Source organism: Bacillus rossius, chromosome 5 (assembly GCF_032445375.1).
Source record: "Bacillus rossius redtenbacheri isolate Brsri chromosome 5, Brsri_v3, whole genome shotgun sequence".
In the NCBI taxonomy this organism is placed as follows: domain Eukaryota; kingdom Metazoa; phylum Arthropoda; class Insecta; order Phasmatodea; family Bacillidae; genus Bacillus; species Bacillus rossius.
In genome coordinates, this window is record NC_086333.1 from 60,832,658 (window position 1) to 60,843,695 (window position 11,038).

An 11,038-nucleotide genomic window follows, 5' to 3' on the forward strand; every position below is an offset into this window, starting at 1 on the left:
AAATATCACTTTTTCGTGATTTCGTCCCGATGGCGGACCCGTTTCTCGTGCCATTAACTAGTAATAGTGATTTTCGTATTCATCGGGGGACGCACCAAGCGTGTTGGTGTGCCAAATGAAACTTTATGATATCGACTATCCTGGAATACATTTTGTACACTTTAATGATCATAACAAGAAGTAATCGCAAATTTAAACAATCCCTTTCGGCACAGCCTACAGGCGTAGATATATTTTGAAGTACATATTAATTCTGGAAATATTTTGGGAACTTCTGTAAACTTCTGGAACATTTTAAGGACTTAACGTAGATAACATATATATATTCTCCACTATTACAAAATGACTGTTTAAATATTTGCTCATTTTCCATGAAGCGAAAATATTATGAATATTTCTAGCTCAATGTATCCAGCATTGAATAGCTTAGAACGAATTTCATATATATGCCAATTAAGGGTCTGCGCTCTTGCTCTCTTGCTCTCTTGCGCTCTTATTATTTGCGCTCTTATGCTCTTGCGCTCTTGGACTCTTGCGCTCTTGCGTATTGCTCTCTTGCGCACTAACGCTCTTGCGTTCTTGTTCTCTTTCTCTCTTGCATTTGGCCATAAAATTTTTCTTTTACACTATTGGAAATTACAATAAATTTACGTACTTTTGCAAAAAAAAAATAAATAACTAAAACAAACGGATTTTTTTGGTAATTTTAAATAACTGAATATTCGTAGAATCTACGCCTTATTTAGACTTCCGAGATGTACGCATTATTCTTAACAAAGGTTAACACTCACGTGGATAAAATAAGAGTGTTTTGCTGTAGACATAACAATTTTTCGAATGTCTTGTTAATATACAAAGAATGTTCTTTTGGATTCATGTTCAAAATAAGTGATCTCAGGTCCGTAAATTTACGAAGATAGCCGTTCATTTACTAAGATCCCTGTATAATTTGTAACCAGCATTATTCGTTCATTGATGGTGGAAATCTTTTGAACAGTGTACATGTTGGAGTGTTGTGTGCGTCCGTGCGACGTGGCATACCTCCTCTTGTTGAACAGTGTACATGTTGGAGTGTTGTGTGCGTCCGTGCGACGTGGCATACCTCCTCTTGTTGAACAGTGTACATGTTGGAATGTTGTGTGCGTCCGTGCGACGTGGCATACCTCCTCTTGTTGAACAGTGTACATGTTGGAGTGTTGTGTGCGTCCGTGCGACGTGGCATACCTCCTTTGTTGAACAGTGTACATGTTGGAGTGTTCAGTGCGTCCGTGCGACGTGGCATACCTCCTCCAAGGCGCTCCACAGCGCGCTGTCCTCGTAGTTGTGGAAAGGGTCAAGATTGTTGCGAAGGGACGAGGAGAACAGCACAGGTTCCTGAGGGATGATGGATATGCGACTTCTCAGGTTGTACAAGTCTATAGTGTCCGTGTTCAAGTTATCGATCTTGATGGAGCTTTCCACATGAAAATTTGTGTGGCAATCACTATTTTGCTGCATTGCTGATAGCAAAATACTTATACCCTTCCAGTTTTATTATACATTTTTTCTTAGTAAGCCTTTAATATGTTTTTCGGAAACTTTATTTTTCGAAGCAGAGTTGGCTGCTTGCAAGTTTAATGTTTAAAGGCAGGGGTATCCCATTCCATGTCAAATAGATACAGTCTACAATGTATCTTGACACGTATTTTTGGTGGAGAAGATTCTCAAAAGAAAAAAGAAATGGTCGTTCCTTCAATTGAGGGGCTTTACATTTCGCTTTAAATCTTGGGTAGCAGATGCAGAAATCGAGAAACGCTAAAGGGCCAGTACTTGTGTGTACCTGTATTGGAGTAGTAATTATGTAATCAAATTAATTTTTTTCCGAAGTGGTGTGTTTGTTTTATTTCTTGCACCTTACACCTAGATTTAAATTGTTAAACATTAAATTGCGGTGATATTTAAATAAATAAGCATTTTTAAGGTAAAATAACATTTTTTTGCATCGACCAAAGATTGAACCAAGGATCATTATCAATCAAATTAATAAATATTCAACCAATATATAGCCTTTTTAAAAAGATATACTTTGGATTCCTGATCCTTGACAATAAATCGTGGTTGCTCCATGAATACCTCATCTTCAAGGTCACAATTTAGAAATGCTGTTGTGACATCCAAGTCCATTTTCGCTGATAAAGCCAACAGTATCTCAATGATAGAATTCCTGACCATTGGTGAATATGATTCTTTTTAATCTGTTCCACACTGCTGTCTAAATACCTTTGCAACGAGTCGAGCCATACAACGACTCACATTGCCATCTACACCTTGCTTGATCTTAAAAATCCATTTACTTTTTACCATATTTTTGTTTTGGAGAAAGTCAACTTATACGCATGCCTTATTTTCAAGCAAGAAATTTAACTTCGCTTGCATAGCAGATTGCCACTTGTGCTTCAAATCACTAAAAAATGCTTCTTCCACCTATTTTAGTTCGTGTCATAAGTTGTGTAATATATCACCATATCAGGAAACTATTTTTGATGACTCTCTCCCTCCCTCTCTCTCTCTCTCTCTCTCTCACTCTTTGTGAATATCTTCTCTCCACCTCTTGCTCAACAGAAGTGATAATTTTTTGTTCATCGCGAGATATATTTCCCTCCGGGGAAGAGCATGGAATTTTTTTTGTTGCAAATTTCATTATCCTCAGCTATCTTTCCTGGATGAAAACTCAATTAATCTTCATAGTTTCTTTCATCTGGCTGCTCACCAACTGTCACTCTGAGCCCTTGTGAATGAGAATGTTGCTGCCGGTAGAGCAAAAATAAAAATAAGGTTACATTCAGATGCGTAGTTGTAATGAACCAGCACATAGCATAAGATTTCCCGAAGAGACAAGGCAAGAGGATGTGACAGGTCATTTCTGACAGCATTATCTACAAACAGAATTGGTGGTGAAATGTGTGTAGACTCAGGTGCTAGAAATAACATGACCAATTGTAAGGACTGGTTGGAGGACTATTATATGACGATTATTTAGGACATTTTCAAATATTAAAAAAAAAAATATTTTGCCTTGTATGCAGTGTAAAAGTGTGCATGGGTATAAGTACCACCTGATGATCAAAAAAGTGTATTACCTTAATTACTTGACAAGAATGCTCTATCGCTGGAGTGTCATGGTCTCCTACAGAATGCTTAATATCGTCTTGAAGGCGCTTTCTTTTCACAAGCTCACTTATTATGTTAGCTTCAGAGCTTTTCAAGGTCTTCACCATTGGGTCATTCACTGGTGGTTAACTAGGTACTTAACTTTATCACACCAACAAATTCTTCAACAATCGGCGAGCTGCTGTCTGCTAACTGTTGTGCACGTGACATAATCACTGTGACATACTCTTCAACGCTTTTATAACCCTACATTTTTATCCCAAACTACTTTTGCAGCAAACCTAACCTCAGTGTGAGACCTTTGTCTGCGTAAGCTCTCTACAGATTGTCCCAAGCTTCTCTAGATGTTCTCGGAGAACACACATGTATGAGACAGTGTGAATATCATGAAGTAGATTTTAGTCCTTGCCTTTTGATCCTTTTTTCGCATCGATTTCCATTGCACTTTCATATGGAAAAATGCACTCCTTTAAGTCCTCATGTGCCAAGTATAAATCCATTAATAACTTCCATGTGCTACAGTTTCTTGTGCCTTCAAATTTTTCGATTGATGGAAATGAACCCGAGCTTGCCATGCTGCTGGTTGGGGTCTTAGCTGCATTCGCATAAAATAAAATTAAAACTTGGAATTTTCTTACTTTAAACCAGAAAACATTGCAGACTATATGTTTTTAATTATTCAAACACTGCATGCAAACAATTTATATACCTTTACTTTACTTCAGCACAAGTAATTAGCTCCATTATTTTTGATGTAAGGTTACTGATGGTAATATGGCAATGTTAAGCTTTGTTTAATTTTTTTGATCTCGTTTTCGGGATATGCCCGAAAGTGTTTTGTAGACATAATATCTAGGTTTTTTCTAGTCCAAAACCATTAACATAACATTTTTTAATACATGTAATTATAAAATAATGGCAAAATAATAAATACATGTATTTGTGCCATATTAAAAGCATGTGATGTTAATATGGCCTTGTTTTATAGGAAGATGAAAATTAAAGATTATTAGCACAAATCATGAAGAAATTGAATTTCTGATGAATATTAACTAATATTTATTTATACATACATAAGAATAAACAGCAAATAGATTCTTAAAACATACCAAAATACAGTTTTATTATTTTTTGATAATGAAAGTCAGATTGTAGATTTAAAAAAATGAAAATGACAAGGACCATATTATATCTTATCATATTATATCTTTCAATATATTCACACTATAATAAACATTTCGGACATATAAAAAACTCTTTGTCTTCTTTGGTGAGGCCAACACATTTTTCATTGATATAAATTCCACGAACTCCGCGCAGTCTTATTTCCTTCACTTCATCATTGCAACGAGTTGCACAGTGCCAACTCTCAGACTTCTTTGAAGCAGTCATCTTGAGAACAGACTTTGTTTTATATTTTTTGCTGTTTCCACTGTTCTTGCTACTATCTAACTTTACATCCTTGTTATATTCAAATAAAGATATATTCAGTACAACACCTCTGTTGTTTATAGCAGGTTTCATAACCCGTGTGGTTTTCCTATTATTCTTTGGTGTAGGTAGCATTTCTCCAATGGAACCACACCTGGAAAGATTTGCAATACTTTCGGGAATATGCAAACTATCAGAGTTATCTGAAGAACTTAAAGGTTGTGCCAAGTCTCCTGTGATATGTGAATCAGATGATTAACTGGTGCGGTTTCAAGAACCAAGCTGGCTAACATTTGTCTGCAGACCAGACGGACCTGCCAATGAATGGGCGTCATTGGCATTGTGTTGTTCCTGCAACGCAGTAGCAGTTACAGTTTCGTTTGCCATTTCTGTGTTAGGTGGCGGAAGCTCAGTAACTATGCTGGGTGCAAAAGCTTCTTTTGGAGTCACGAAAGGATTGAAAGGGAAAATGCCAGTAGTCCTAAATCTATTTTTCATGTTTGCTTGTGTCATAGACTTTTCCCATGTTGGTGTAAAAACATCAGCAAAATTCAATTTGGAAATGTCTTGCTGTTCTTTGTGCATATCAAAATAAAGGAGTGTGTGCTAATCCCAAAAAATCTCAAAACTTCGAAAACAACCTTTGTATAATTGTGTTTGACGGAAGAAAGTACAAAATAATTTCATTCTGTTCTGCAACTTCACATATGCTGTAGTCTAAATGTGACTTAGTCCCATCAAATATCAGAAGACAAGGCCCACTTGGCTTGATCCAAGAAAAGTGATTCAGGATGGACACAAAAGATTCTTTTGTCATGCTACCTTTTCGAGTCATTATTGTTGTTGAACCTGTAGGTAAATTTTTTTCCCAAGCTGGAATTTTTTTCTTAATTCAGGGAATAGGATTATTAGGGGGAATGACATTTCCAGTAGCATTTCCACAGGCTACAACAGTAACACTCTCGCCATGTTCCTTTGCAACAATATAGATGCGCTTTGACCCCTTTTTCGCCAAAACCTCTGGATCTTTCTGCAGTTGTAACCTACAACCCTTCTCATCCATTTCGAATAATTTTTCAGGAAAGTTCAAAAAATTGTTCTCAGCAAGGACATTCTTTAATTTTTCCAAATGGTTTCAAACTATGAATTTGTTAAGCTTTTAAGCTCGGGCAGGATTTAGCCTTTGAGCTTTTCGTTTGGCACCGACTCACAAAGGAGGTAAAAGTTGCCTCCCTTGCGAAGCGGCCATCTTTCGGCAGTCTCCAACCACTCCACGCCGTGGGTAGCATTCAAGTTAGTTTCACTGATTCATTTTTATTCTGCACGATACCTTCATAACTAAACCCTTTTTAATTCACCGCTGCCCACGTCGACTCGGCGCGTATTTTGCGGAACCGGACATATCCCGACCGTCTTCATTGGGATACGGCACTGCGTATCGGATCACGGAACTTACGGTACTGGCCGACTCCAGCGAGAGTATTTTAATTAAGGACGCCGTGCAAATGCCTGCCGGCTGCACTCACGTAAGTGTTTCTTCGAACTTAGGAGCCCGCTTATCGAAATCCCCCTGCACCCATTAACTTTCGGTGCTGGCCGTCTCCAGCGAGCATCGACCCACGTTCCGCGAGACTGCCGCGGTAATCATTTCAGTGTCGCATGGTTTTTTTTTGTTTTTGATCTTTTTGTGACTGTAATTGTGTAACCGCTAGATGCTGCCTAGTGTTGGTGGGAGTTTTTGTAGCGGGACTGAACCGCAGAACGAACATGTAGAGCGTACTGTGTACCCCCGCGGACCCCCGGTGAAGCTCTTAAATTAAATGTAATTCTCACAAACTTGTGTACAATCATTTCCGTAGTCTTCCGTCCTCCACACGGCCGAACGGCCTTCAGAGCCAAGAGAAAACCATTTAGGTTAGATTTCAAGCCGTGTACCTGGCGGGGCACGCGGGGGCAGAGTACCCACGACCCGACATCAACGGCCTAGCAGCCCGCTAGTCTGGCGCCCCTCCGGACAACAACAGCATCGCGACGCCCATAGCGCCTTTCAGGTACCCCCCGGGCCTTTCACAGAGGTCGGGTGACGGCAAATGGCGTCCTTGCGTTGGGCACAACTACAGCCCAAAATTATGAAGAACGCACCAAGATCGGACAAAGGGGACAGAAGATGGCCATTTTGGAGGCGCGCAGTGGAAGTCGGCGCACAAAGGAGCAGCGACAAAGGGACCACCCGGAAGAGCACGTTACAGCCCGCACCACCCCTCCTCCTCTCCACGCAACGAGCATTCTCGCCCGTGCCGTGCCCCCACCCCTTCATCTTCACTGCTCCTCTCCCTAATCCATCACGTACATCTTTGTGCGGCTGTCCGGGCGCGCTTCACCCCCACCCCCCATCACCACCGCTCCCCTCCCGTCCATGCACATCTGGCCACAGCGCCGACCCCCCTCCCTCCCCTCGTTCTTCACCCTCGTCCAGGAAACTGTTTGTAAACAGAGCCACGTGCGCGCACGAAGCTGCTGTCAACCGCCGACGCGCCGCGCGACGCAATTGCAGACAGACTCAAGATTAACACCTGTCGAGTCTGCTACTGGCCACAGGTCAGGGACCTGTGATGGGGAAAGCGAACCCTCTGCAAACCTGTAAATGCGCACCGGATAACAACTTGCCAGCAATCAAGGTCGAAGCGCTCATAGAACTGGGGCACGACAGCACGGAGACGGATCCACAGGCGCGAACACCACCAGTGGACCACACACCCCTACCGGTCCGTACCACCACGGCCATCACCGCCCCTCCAACCACCCACGCCAGCGACTGGAGCTCGCACACCGGCCGTGCGACACACGCGCCGGACATCACCGAGGCCAAGTGTGTGTGGCCCGGCCTGGAAGACCTGGCACGAGCCTTGCCGCCCCGCAGAGTGAATTTGCCAGAGTTCGCCAGAGCCCCGCACGAAGACCCAGGGGAATTCCTGACGCAGTGCGAGGCGCGCCTAACCGGGTTCCAGACACACCAATCGGATTGGACGGAGTGGGTCAGCGAGCAGCTGCGAGGGACCTCTCGGAGCTGGTGGGGCATGTGGGGCCGGTTTGCCATGCCATGGGGTGAGTTCACCGACACTTTCCGACACCAGTTCGACACAGGATCGCCCCTTGTCGAGTGTTCCGCCAATTTCTATGGGGCGAGGCAGAAGGACAGCGAGGCAGTGGAGGCGTTCATCGCCACGAAACTCCAATTGTTTGGCCGCATCTCGCCCGGCACCCCCCTGTCCGGGGCACTGCCCATCATCACGGGCTTAGTGAGGGACGAGCTGCAGCCTTTTCTGCATCGCTGCCACACCAGCGGTGTATCGGAATGCATGCAGGAAGCATGCGAGACGGAACACAACTTCCAGCGAGCCTGCAAGCGCAGCCCGACTAAGAACACCCGAGGGGGTGACAGCCCACCGGAAGCCCGGCGGAACACCACACTACGGGACTCACCCTCACAACAACACAGAAGACTAATAGCCATCGAGGCACCGCCGGCTTGGCGAGCGGAGCGACCACCGCGGGATGCCGTAGCACGAGAGCAAGTCCCCCTGTTTTGCTTGGGATGCCCGCGTGGCGAATGCCACTGGCACAACGAGTGTCCATGGGGATTCCAGGCGGATCGACCCACCACGCCACTGCGCCAGGAGGCGCACGCGATACCACCTCCGCCACAGCGCACCAGCCCGTCGCAGTCGGGAAACGTCCCACGGGGGGACCGGGATTAAGGCTCCCCACCACCGCACAGACCATCAACCCCACGCCAGGCGGGGTGCGCACCCTCCCGACCTTGGGACAGCTGGGCCGCCCGCGAGACAACCTGTTCCGCATCCCCGTGGAGGTCGACGGCCGGCCAGATGCCGCGCTCGTCGACACGGGAGCGAGCGACATATTCGTACGTCCTGCGTTCGTGCCCGCAGGCGCATTGCATCCGGGCAGCGACGAGATACGCCTGGCTACCACCACACACACCGGGCGGATGCTGGGGTATGCTGAGATCGTGGTGAGTACACAAGAATAAAATAGTAGTGTGTCCGCAGTAGTAGTGCAAGATTTGTGTGAGGACGTGGTGCTAGGACTCCCCTGGTTCGTCCAGCAAGATGCGGTCTTGGAGGTAGGACCCCCCCGAATCAACCTGAGAAGAGCCAAGAGGTACAGGGTGTACGCCCTAGGATAGATGCCCCCCCGAAAGGACACGGTGCTGACCCTGGCGGACGTGCGCCACGATGTCCCCCCCTCCTACCAGGCTGAGGTAAACAAGGTCCTCGCCGCCCGACCCGAAATGTTTGCCAAGGACGGAACCTTGAGGCGGACCACCGTCACCGAACATTCCATCCCCATCCTAACTGATGACCCTGTGTTCGACCCGCCTCGCGGCTACAGGTTTCGCGAGCAGTGAACCATCGGGGAGCAGGTGGACAAGATACTGCACAATGGAGTCATCGAGCCATCCCACAGCCAGTACAATGCGTGCATCCACCCGCGCCAGCACTTCATGCGCTGCCAGTGCTTATACGCCACACGCCATGGGATCGCGTCACGAAGGGTGCCGGCTATGCTAGGGGGTCGTCATACTGCGGGAGCGGGAACACGGGGCTGAGATGGGCTTCTGCTGGGGGGGGGGGGGCGTTTGACATCGTACCGACCATGGCTGTTAAGCTCGTGCTCCGCACCGTCAGAACCGTATCCCGTTTTCGGAGCGCACCCCTAGCTCAGCCGGAATGAGTCAAGCGAGCGCCTCGGGCGTGACCTCAATTAACTGAATTAAACATCAGGACACGAAACCCCGAGAACTCGACTACGGAAAACAATTCACAAACGAGGCACTAAGACAAAGTTAATTAATCACAAGCAGTGAGCAAGTGTGTCGTAGAGGCTCCGTGCATGCCGCGCATGCACGGAACAGAAAGCAAACCTGGTTACTAGCCACAGCGGCTACTGGCCTTGACTAACTGGCCTGTGATAGTGGTCTAGCCAAACTATGGGAATTCAAAATCAAACAGTGCATGTTGAGACAATTTATAGTTAAATTTACAGTCGCCAACTTGATGCCGCTTTTTAAATTAGTAAATCAATTAAAACAACTTTTAAGCCTTAGGCAACTATTTACCATGTGCAAAGTTTTAATCAAGCACCTGGAGTATGTTTTTTACTCATCATATACCAAATTAAGTTATTATAAGTTTTTGGCACCGACTCACAAAGGAGGTGAATGTTGCCTCCCTTGCGAAGCAGCCATCTTTTGGCAGTATCCAACCACTCCGTGCCAGGAACAGATGTGTGTTCATGGGCAGCATTCATTAATATTCTGCACGATACCTTCCTAACTAAACCCTTTTATTAATTCACCGCTGCCCACGTCGACTCGGTGCGTGTTTTGTGGAACCGGACATATCCCGACCGTCTTCATTGTGATACCACGCTGCGTAACGGATCACGGCACTTACTGTACTGGCCGACTCCAGCGAGAGTATTTTAATTAAGGACGCCGTGCATATGCCTGCCGGCTGCACTCACGTAAGTGTTTCTTCGAACTTAGGAGCCCGCTCATCGAGCCCCCCCTGCTTCCGTTAACTTTCGGTGCTGGCCGTCTCCAGCGAGCATCGACCCACATCCCGCGAGACTGCTGCGATAATCATTTCAGAATCGCGTAGTGTTTTTTTTTTGTTTTTGATCGTTTTGTGACTGTTATTGTGTAACCACTAGATGCTGCCTAGTGTTGGTGGGAGTTTTTGTAGCGGGACTGAACCGTGGAGCAAACGTGTAGAGCGTACCGTGTACCCCCGCGGACCCCCGGTGAAGCTCTTAAATTAAATGTAATTCTCACAAACTTGTGTACAATCATTTCCGTAGTCTTCCGTCCTCTACATGGCCGAGCTGCCTTCACAGCCAAGAGAAAACATTTCAGGTTAGATTTCAAGCCGTGTACCTGGCGGGGCACGCGGGGGCATTGTGCCCACGACCCGACATTAACGGCCTAGCAGCCCGCTAGCCTGGCGCCCCTCCAGACAACAACAGCATCGCGATGCCCGTAGCGCCCATTTGGTACCCCCCGGGACTTTCACAGAGGTCGGGTGACGGCAACGTGAACTGTTTCATCGACTATTTATAAAGTGAAGTGAAAAGTTAATGTGGTTTTCATTGCTTATTACAACAACAATTTTGACAATAAAGGTTAATTATTCTTGCATTTTAAAAATCTGATTACTAGTGACGCCACTCCCGCAGCCTGTTTTAGCTTTTTAATTAATTATTAGTGTTGTAAAATATCTCAGGGTTTTTAACGGGGGTTCGGCCTCGTGGCTGCAGGCAGGAGCGCGTCTCGGAGTTTGAAAATTACGTTCAGAAATTACCTGGGCTGTTCAGGCCACCCAGGACGCCTTGTAAATGAATAGTAAACTATTTATAGGACACTGCACTTTATTCA